The 11,381-nt window shown below is 37.1% G+C and overlaps 1 pseudogene; it reads right to left on the bottom strand.

Annotated features, from left to right (window-relative positions):
- Window positions 1-476: 476 nt before the first annotated feature.
- On the bottom strand, window positions 477-3,730 carry LOC124973829 (AP-3 complex subunit beta-1-like; annotated as a pseudogene).
- Between the last annotated feature and the right edge of the window lie 7,651 nt (window positions 3,731-11,381).

Here is an 11,381-nt window from a genome sequence, read left to right as displayed (position 1 = left end):
ATCAGGAAATTAAAAGAACAAAATTTTTGCAGAGACCATGTTTTTGCATTTAATTTGAAAAGGTATGCTATCTAATTTTCCTACACCAAGCTATTTCTTTGCAATGTTTGCTTACTGTTGAAGGGAAGATGATTTCCAATACACTTTAAATATCTGATTCATGTCCATCATTGTCAAAAAAGAGAAGGAAGATGAGGAGGCCAAAATAAGTAGGACAGAAAAACTCACACATGGATTCAGGAGTCGAGATAACTGACAGTAAAATATATGTTCTTTGGCTAGCAAAGCAAAAAGGGGGAAAGTATTGCATACATGATGGATACACACTAGCATTCTAAAGCAGGAAACAAGAATGTAAGAGTGTATTCTTCCTCCACTGCCAAATGGAAGGGCTATTATTATAAACGAAAGGCAGCAGTAGTGGATGCCAGGCACTTTTTTTGTGTGACAGATTCTGAAGTCCAGATGTAAGCAGGTTACCCCTGGGACAGGAAAGGCTTCAGCTCCCACAGCAGAACAGAACCAGTCACAGTTTTCTCAGTGTTTATGATAAGCTGGGCTGTGGAGCCTTCCTTCATTTCCACTGTGACTAGCATCATTGACCCACTGTGCACAGTTTTAGCTGCAAACCTGTGTATATTATCTTGGCAAGAAGGTACTGCACCAATGTTGGCTACATTTACAACCTTCTGAAGGACCGTGGATGGAGTGAAATTCTGGGGTGCAGCAATAATTAGAGCAGAAGTTTCATTCATTCCTGTCAGCATTCCTTGCTCTTTCTTAAAATCTTTTTCTGACATGGCCACAGGTAAAAGCAGTTCTCCAACAGGTGGCTGAATATTAACTTTGAAGCAATCATCCTTGGTGCACAAATGGAAACTGGCAGTTTGTGTAGAATCACAGAATTCAATACCCATTGAAACGGTAATGGATCCCTCAGACTCCAGCATGTCTTTTGGATGAAAAACATGCATTTGCATGTGTATACAAAGTTTTTTTCCCTTATGTGGATATTTTTTATCTTTCGATCAGAAGCATTATTCAGAATTATTTGTACAGAGACCATCTTATCACCAAAAATACAAGGTTGTCTTGGAAAGAAGTTATTGGCAGCCAGTCCTTTTCCATTCATTTGATGAAGCAGCACATGAGTTTTCCTTGGTAATAAGACAGGAGTACTGACACTGATGACTGATGAAGAAGTTGACAAGTTTAAACCTTTAAGATCAGCTATCAAGCTTGGAGAAAGAGCTGGTGTGGGAAGTGTAAATGGAGTGGATACTGGGTTAAAATCATCTAGATCCAGAAGTGAAACATCTTTGGAAAGATTTCAATCTTGCTTCATTTTTTTTTTCTTTCTCCTTAGTAGCTTTTCTGGATTCAGATTCACTTTCAGATTCTGACTCAGAATCTGAAGAAATTTCTATTGAACTAGATTCAGCATCAGAAGAACCTGAAGTTTCAAATTTTTCATTTTTCTTCTTCCCATTTTCAATATCACTTTTCCCTTTGTTTTTTGAGTTCCTCGTGGCTGTTCTTTTGTTTTCTGCTTCGGACTCATTTTCACTCTCACTCTCTTCCTCACTAGTGGAATCCTCACTGCTGTCTTCACTACTGACTTCTTCTTCTTTTGCCTCCTTCTCTACTCTCACTTCCAGATTTGCACTCACTGTCACTGCTGCTATCAGAAGAGTCTTCCTCTTCCTCAGATTCAGAGTAAAACTTCTTAGCAGGATTTTCTTTCTTTGCTTTTCAAGCTGGGGTCCATTGTTTTGCCAACTCTACTTCTACATTTCTAACTGATGGGACAGGCGCCACCTCTGGCCAATTAGATAATTCCGGGTACCCAGAAGCTTTAATGTTGAGAGTATGAGATAAGGTGCCAAACTGGAAATGATCCCTATCTTTAAAAGGAGACTCAAGCAGTGGTGCAGTTTTTTGAGCTAGGAATATTTTTTGGCATATTTACTTAAAACTCCCCTCTTCTCATTTGGAACAATAAGCTGCTTAATAAATCCTGTACAGTCTCTGATATTGTAGTTTTGATCATACTTGCCGAGATTTCATATGTACTGGGTAAACAATTTTGTCTGTTTGGATTGGTTAAATACAGTTTTGCTCCAAGATTTAAAATCTGCAGTTTTACCAGATCATCTTCACTTGTAAAGTTTTTAGCCATCTTTCTCAAAACATCAGGGGAAATATTAGGAAATCACTCACAGTTTTCTCCAATTAGCCAAAGAATACTTGCTCTAGCCACAGGAACAGTGATACTGTCCAAGAGTTTGGCCATATGTTTAATAATTTCTTCATGTTATGCAGGTTGCATTTGTAGTAATTACTTTATAACAACTACAATTTCAGAAACAACTATTTCATCCCTGTTGGAGAGCAGAAATACCAGGCCATTGAGGCAGGTGTCTGTGACATCTGAGATGTTGGTTGCACATCTGCCTATAGTCTGAAGAGTGACTGCTGCAAATTTTTTTTCCTGACTTTTCATGTAGGTCTGAAATTCTTGTAAAAGAGTTGATATGTTGGCTTCATTTGCTAAGTGTCAAAATTTCAAGCTTCAGTATCTTGATCATAGTTGGATTGGTTGACCTAACATAGAAACTCTCAGGTAAGGTTCAAACAGGCCCTTTCTTTGAATTGACATAGTTGCTATATTTTGTAGGACAATACAAAATATTGCTATGAAGTAAGTGCACTAGTGATTTAGAAACAATGCCAGCTTCTGACTTTGACGATATGTGCCAGTACAACTGAGCAACTGCCATAACCACTTCTGCATTCCTGCTCTGAAGTAAAGGCTTTGTATTTCTAATTAAGAGTCTATGGTCTGGATCCATAGTATATGGCTTCTTCCTGTCCCTGTCTTCAGTCTTTTCCTTCTGTTCATCATCAGATTCATAAAAATTTTTTTCATTGTCTTCTAGACCATCATCCTCTTTCCAAGGACTGACAAACTGTGTACCAACATATCAAGTTAGCATGTGGATTATGACCACCTGCCCCCATCATTCTACATCAACTAGTAAGTTACAAAGCTTTTGGTAATTCTTGTGAATCAGATCTATTCTTTGGGTATACTTCTTCAAAAGCCATCACAACACTGCCAGCTACCAATGTGCTTTTATCTTTTAAAAGTTTTTCAATTACTTCAATTAACATTTCCTTTTGCTCTGGATCAAGACTGTACAGTTTCTTTATTGCATGGACTGCATTCTTCCTAACATGGTGATAAGTCAGCAGAAGCTTTCTTAATAGCGAGCATCATGATAGGAACAATAATAGGCACTCCAATACTTGACAGAACTCTTAAAGCGCTTGCACGGATTAGTTGATTTGGGTCCTTCAGAGCTCGCTGAAAAGTGCTTATAGACAAGAGTGCCAGATCCTGCTGCTCTTCAGCATATCAGACCAGGTAAACATACACCAACTTCTTGATCTCAATATTTTTACTGGCCACATTCTTCACAACAGCAGGAAACAGTTCAGATGCATTTTTCGCTTTTGCAATCATCCCAACAATCCCTTTCATAGCATCCAATTTAGCTGAATCTTTGCTGCTGTCCAACTTTTGTTTTAGATCTTCATTCTTCTTCAAATCACTGCTAAAGGGGCCAAAGGCGCAGGATGGGAAAATGGTCAAGGTCGCCTACTGAGCCAGCTCCGCCGTTTCCCCTCCTCTGGACTGCTCAGTGTACACAAAACTGTTGCTGGACATTGCCCTGTTGCCAGACCTTGCCACGGTGCCGGCGGGGGTTGGGTTGGTCCTGTGGGTTTCTAATGAAAATATTATAAAACTTTTAAAAATATTATTAAAGTGAGGGATAAAATTTGTTATCACATCATTGTGAAATTCAGACTTTTTTTAGTGGAGGTGTATTTTTACATAAGTTTTATTCTTTTATAAAATTCATCCATGAAACTATCTGGCCTCATTTTAGGGGAAAAAAAATCTGAAATTTCTTCAGTTTTTCTTCACCATTAATGTCCCACTTTCATTTTATTTCTTTCTTTGCTGGGATATTTTTGAATATTCAAAGCTCTCTAAAGTGACATAAAGGGTTTCACATTCATTTGCACACTGCAATGCATACAATGATTTGGCTTCCCCCAGGAACATTTGTATTTCTCTCTCACTTCCTATCCTGCCTTGGGTACTTCATCAACGGGACTCTTTCTTATGTTAACTATAGCTTAAACTTCTCTAGTACCTACCCTTGTCTTTCTCCCCAGGATTAGTTCTTCCTATGAATCTTGACAGTGTTTCTAAAGGAAAAACTCACAGCCCATGTGTCTGACACAGGACTTACCACAAACAGATGCTCAGTTGCTCCCACTCCCAGGTGCTCCCACTCTGCCCTTCACGTCCAGTTGAGCAATTAACCCTGTCTTCTTCTTTATCTTCAAATGAAGGCATACATACTTTCAAGCTTCAAGTCGTTATAGAGAAATATCATCATCATTTGAAACCTCTGCATTAGAACATCTGTACTACATGAAAATCTGATTCATTGCAAAACACCCCCAAAAATGCATCAGTTCTAAAAGTTGACTTACAATCATTCTCATCAAGGATCACAGACCAAGGTTGAGTTCCTGTTTCCTCTTTCTTGCCTGTATGGCCTCAGACCTGTTCCTTAATATTTCGGAGCTTGTGATCCTTTGGTGAAGATCTTATGGTAGTTGCAAAGAAAATGAACATACGTAACCTGGCACATCTCAAGTATTTGGTGTATTTATTATTATTAAATTTCCATTTTAATACATGTGATATGAAAAAAATTTAACAAAACACTAACCCAGCATTGCTCTTTCCTGATCAGATTTCAGGACTCTACCAAAGAGTCCCTTTTACATCATATCAATTCCATAAGCACTCCCCCAAAGCGAACAAACAAAAGATAGGATTGTCATTACCATCCACACTGCTGAAACAGTATTAAAAGAAGGCACATTAGGGCAGGAGTGTCTCCCCAATTGCACACCAAGAGGCATGAATAATTTAGAGGAACTCTCAGAAGTCTGGGATTATGTCTGGGAGGTGATTTCATGCTGAATCACCACTTGGACTTTCATACCTTACTATTTCACCTGCTCTTAGTTTTCCTGGGGGGGGAAAATCCCAAGAATTGCTAAACCCTGTGGTGTGTTTCTGAGTAATTCATCACTGTGGTCAGAGTCATGGTTCACTGGGTGGGGAGGCCTGGCTAGTCTTGATATGATATTAATCAACACAATCATTACCTGGTGGTTTTGTTGAAACCTGAAGAGGACTCCTGAAAACAGAGAAAGGTTTGAGTGATTTTCTTTATCCTGCTAAATGTATAGCAGGAAAAATTGTGAATATTTGACAAAAGAAAGTTATTGTTTAGAATTAGATCCATAGGCACATATTTGATGGGCTTTTGAATTTATAGAGAAACTGAGACATCAGATTCTCAAAAGAAGCTCTTCCATGAGTGTTTTCAAAAGTCAACCCTATCCAATAGAAATATTTTAAATATCATTGCATTTTTTATCACTGAAACTGTGAAAGAATATGCCTTTTCTCATCAAAGTAAGCATTCCTATCATATGTAAATGTTTTTAGTTGTTTCATTCATATGTAGAGGCTCTTTGCAAAATAAATTTACATAGGTTTCCAATGGCCTAGATGCAAAGAAATAAAATTTATTTAAATGCTATTCCAGGCTGCGAGCAGACTCATAATCAGTTTATAAAGTTAGGTCTAAAATCTAAACTATCACAGTCAGCTCTGAAATAGATTCATTTATATATATATATATATATATATATATATATATATATATATATATATTTCTCAGTTAGTCTGCTATTCTGTCAGAAGGAAAAAGATACATGAGATATTTCTTAGAGAACAAACAACATATTAGCAGCAAGTTCCAGTCAATCTATATTGGAAACCAAAGTGTAAGTAATCAAAATACTAGGTCACTTCTCTAGCTGACACTGAAAATTAAAGAATACACTGTAAGGCTTAAGAACTTATCAAAGGGCACATTGTGCAGAAATAAAGGTTAGCTAAACACAGGCCCCATGATACCATGACAGTTGATTTGATTACCTGGACAACTACTAAGACAGTAACAGGAAGGTGGTGCATACAGTGTGGATACACTGGACAAAGTAATGATTCATGTGCTGTGCATGATGAAGTGAGAAGAGATATGTTATTATGCTATTTAGAACAGTGTACCACTCATAATATATGAATTATTTATTACTGGAATTCCCACTTAATGTTTTTAAATTGAGGTTGATAACAGATAACTGAAACTAAAGATAGGAGGGATTACTAAACTTAGATCATTCATTATTTCCTATCCCTTTCAGTGAGATTCACATTTTGCATGCAATAATGTTTACATTTTATGGTGTATATAAATTGTTCTAAGGGTTTTGCAAATGTCCAGAATCCTTTATTCACCATCCAGAGCACTATGTAGAACATGTTCAGCAATCTACAACTTGTGGGCAGTCTCCTTTTCATGAACCTTCTTCTATCACCCAAATCCTTATAGTTTCTTTGCTCTTTATTTGGCTCTGCATTCTTTTTAAGAATGTCACATGAATAGAATCAAACAATAGAGATTTTGGGTCTGGTTTTTTCACTTAGAATTGATAATTTATCCAAGTTGTTGAGTAAATGGTTATACCTTTTTATTTAAAGCACTATTCTATTGTATACACATACCACAATTTGCTACTCCAGTATTTTATTGGAGGATATCTGGATTATTTGGAGAATAATTATGAACAAAGCTGTTACAAATATTTATGCACAGTTTTTGTGTGAGAATAAGTTTTTCTTTTGGCAAGCATCATGCTAGATCATATCATGATTGCAAATTATAGGGAATTGTCAAATAGTTTTTCAGAGAGGCTACACCATATTGCATTCCTACCAGTAATGAGTTAAAATTTCTGTTACTTTGTATCTTCAACATTTGACATTGTCATATATAAAGTGCTATTTTATCTATTCTAATATATGAACACTACAATCTCAGTATGCTTTTAATATACATTTATCTAATAATTCACAAAGTTGAGAATCTTTCCATAAGTTTGCCATTCACTTGTCTTCTTTGAAAAGGTTGTGTTCAGCTTTTACCCAATTTTATTGTGTTTTTAAGTGTGTTTTATTTTATTTTTTCTTCCTTAATGGCTAAGCTTTACATGTTCTTCATATTTTCTAACATGTCCTGTATCAGATTTGTGATTTGCAGATATTCTCTCCCTGTCACTTCTATTTTGTATTTTTTCATGACATTTTTAAAGAAGAAAAGTTTTTAATTTTGAAAAAAATCCATATTTTTTCTATTATGGATAACACTTTTAATGTTGAATTTAAAAACAATACCAAACCCAAGATCACACAAACTTTATCCTATATGTCTTGAAGATTTTTATAATTTCATGCTTTACATTTATGTCACATATACATTTTTACTTACTTTTTATATAAGACAAGGTAGGCCTCCAGGCTTATTATTGGTTTTCTGGAACATGGTGGTCAACTTACTGACATTAGTTGAAAAGATTATCCATCCTCCACTGAACTGTTTTCACACATTTGCTAAGAGCAGCAAATTATATTTCTGTGTCTTTTTTCTCATCACTTTGCTTTGCTCCATCCATCTCTATCTGCACCTTTTTGCCAATACTGCAGCACCTTGATCTCTGTGCTTTCACATTGTTTTGAAACTGGTTCGTGTGAGTTCTCCAACTTTATTAATCTTCTTTTTCAAAATTATTTTGACTATACTAGTTCCTTTGCTTCTCCATAAAAATTTTGGATCAACATATCAATATGTACAAAAAGCCTTACTGACTCTAAAAAATGAAAAGACAAATGACAGAATGGAAGAAGGTATTTACAAGCCATCTATCTGATAAAAGTTAATATCCAAAGTGTATAAGGACCTCAACTCATCAGTAGTAATAATAAAATAACATGATTAAACATGGGCAGAGTGCTTGAGTAGACATTTTTCCAAAGAAAACAAACAAATGGTACATGAGAAGATTCTCAGTATCACTAGTAAAGAAAATGCAAATCAAAATCATAATAAATGTCACTATGCAGCTTGTAGCATGACTATCACCAAAAGACAAGAGGTAAGTCTTGGTGACAGTGTGAAGAAAGGGAACCATGCACCCTGGGAGGGAATATAAATCCATGCAACCATTATGGAAAATGGTATAGAGGATCCTCAAAAAAATAAGACAGAATTATTACATATGAACCAGAATTCCACATCTGGGTACATACACAAAGAAAATGAAAAAGTAATCTCAAAGAGATATCTGCACTTCCATGTTTATGCAGCATGACTCACTACAGGTTGGATACAGAAACAACCCACTTCTCCACCAGTGCATGAATGGGTAAAGGAAATACAGTAGAAACTCAAGGAAATACCATGCAGGAGCTAGCAAGAAGGGAAATGCTATTATTTGTGATAACATGGATGAACATGAGGTCTTTATACTAAGTGAAATAAACCAGATACATAGAGCCAAATTTAGCATAATCACACTTAAATAAGGATTCTAAAAAAATAGCCAAACTCATAGAAGCAGAAAGTAGAACTGTGGTTATGATGAGATGAAGGTGTGGGGGAAATAGAAAAACAGAAAGAGAAAAAAACTTACTGTGTTATTGGGATTACATTGAACCTATAGATGAGATCGAATTGGTAGAAAATGACATCCCAATAATATTGAAATTTCCAATCAGTGAACACAGAGTATGTTTCATTTATTTAGGTTTGCTTGGATTTTTGGCATCAATGTCAAGTATCTTGTATTTTCATTTAATTAAAACACAAGTTTATAATTTCTTTGAGACTTCTTGTTTGAACCATGAACTGGAGGTGTACCACTCATTTTCAAAGTAATTGCTGTGTTCCAGAAGTAATTTTATTACTGATTTATTATTAATGTTGTCATTGTAGTTTAATTCTTTTGTGGTCTGTGAACTTACATTGTGATAGTTCTGAGGCATTCTACCCACTGAGCTTCAGCCTTTCTTTCCATTTTTGAGACAGGTACTTACTAAGTTGTCAAGGCTGACCTTGAGCTTGGGATCATCCTCCCTCAGTCTCCCAAATTGCTGGCATTACTGATGTGTATCATGACACCTTCAGAGATCACTCTTCTTTTAGATTTTTCAAGTTATGTTTCATGGCTTAGAATGCTATCTAGCTGATGAATGTTCCATAAAAAAATTAGAGAAATGTGTATTCTACTCTTGTTCAATAAAGTGATCCATAAGTCAAGTGGATCGAGCTGATTGACTATCTTCCTACTGCATTTTCCCCCCTCTTTGTTCTTTTCAATTTAAAGAGAGAAATATTGAAGCCTCCAAGTATAATCATAGATGTATCAATTGTCCTTTTGGTGCTGTCAGTTTTTTAACATACATTGAAGCTCTATTGTTAGGTTCATACACATGTAGAGCTACTGTCTTCTTGCAAATCAGACAAGTAGCTGGGTGTAGTGGTGCATGCCTGTAATCCCAGCAGCTCAGTAGGCTGAGGCAACAGGACTGGGAGTTCAAAGCAAGCCTCAGCAACTTAGGGAGGCCCTAAGCAACTCAGTGAGACCCTGTCTCTAAATAAAATACAACAGATGGCTAGAGATGTGGCTAAATGGTTAAGCACCCCTGGGTTCAATCTCTGGTACCAAAAAAAAAACAAAAACAAAAACAAAAAAAGAAAAAAGAATTGGCTAGTATCAATATACAATGTCCTCTTTATCACTGATGCTAATTTGTTAAAGTCTACTTTTCTGAGTTGTCAACCTATTAATTTATTAATTATAGATATTTTAAGTTTCCTCTCCCACAGGTATGACAGAGAGCCTGGTGCTCAGGGTAGTTTTGTCTCTTGGGACTGTTTTTCTTGATTTTTCTGGATGCTTCATAATACATTGTTATGGACAACCCATGTTGTACAGGGCAGTAGAAAATGAAATAGATATTTTTGATGATTGGAAATGAGCACACCTTTTCTGTTACTAGGATTCTGGTGCAGGAATTTATGTTAATCTATTCAAGAGTGGGTTTTGGTTCTCTATTTTTGTGTCCCCCAAGAAACATCTGCTTGTTATATTCCACAGCTGCTGTTGCTTCTTTTTTTTACTTGCTGACCTTGTGTTTGATCAGAAAGGGGTTCTTTCTTTGTGATTCTGAAGAAGACATCATTTTCTACAGGCAGTGAGGACCTGAGTCTCTGGTGTGGTCTTCACAAATGTTCCTGAGTCCCACCTGGATATAATGCTAAACCTATCATTAAGTCAGGCACCTTCAGGGGTAGAACCTCATTTCCTTGTCATGAGCTTCATTTCTCTGTTCCCTATTAGGTGAACAATTTTTAACCATGCTGTCTTCCTCTGTAGTCATTAGGGGACAGGAGAGATGGATGGGGTCTTTGTGGAGCCTGGGCAGTGGCTGTTATTTCCCTCTGCCAGGAAGCACGATACATGTGGAAGGCTACCCAGGGCTCCCAAGAATTCCCATCTTTTGGAATCCCTGAAATGAAAGCTGTCATGAGCGACAAGGAGGAGTCAAAGAGAATAAATTTGGTTCAAAATCAATTGACTTTTATTTGATGCTAATCACACAAGGATTATAGTTATTTTAACTCTAGTCACACCAATATCACACATTACTTAATCACTAAATTACTATAAGCCCCGAATAAGCAAGACTCACTCCTTACTGAGACCCATTTCTAAGGTCTACTCCTATGTGACATGTCTTGAGTCGAAGGGCAGCGACTCCCAGAGGCTAATCAAGAAGACATCTCAGGAGATCTCACTGGGGAACTCCCTCCGGCCAGAGTCCTGATCGGAGAGGACAGTTGGAAGGCGTAGGAGGGTGGGGAGGTCATGGCCTCCAGGCCACGTAGAGATGTCTTAGGCAGGATGCACACAGGGCAGCTCCGCAGTCATGGAAGATGAGGCGGCTCTGAGGTTACCTCCATGGGAACGTCTCGGTCATGGTCAGGACGACAGATGTTCCAGCAAGCAACAAGCAAGTCAGTGAGTCTCCTCCAGGCTTGGTGCAGCACTGGCGTCATTGGTGTAAAATGTAGAATGGGGCTAGGCTCAACATGAGTCCTTATAAATCCTTTTTATCAGACCCTGCCAGCCGGTCTTGGTCAGGGGAAGTCAGTTATCTTACTCGGGATCAGTTGAACATGTCTCTGCTTGGGGCAACATCAGTCTTATGTTGAGGCAACACCACATCATTACATCATCACAGCACACAGCACTCAAGTTACTTTTTGCAAGTTACACAGCACACAAAATGTCACACATTTAATTTTGCTCCTTAAAAA

Source organism: Sciurus carolinensis, unplaced genomic scaffold (genome assembly GCF_902686445.1).
Source record: "Sciurus carolinensis unplaced genomic scaffold, mSciCar1.2, whole genome shotgun sequence".
NCBI classification, from domain to species: Eukaryota; Metazoa; Chordata; class Mammalia; order Rodentia; family Sciuridae; genus Sciurus; species Sciurus carolinensis.
This window is presented reverse-complemented; position numbering and strand designations above follow the sequence as displayed.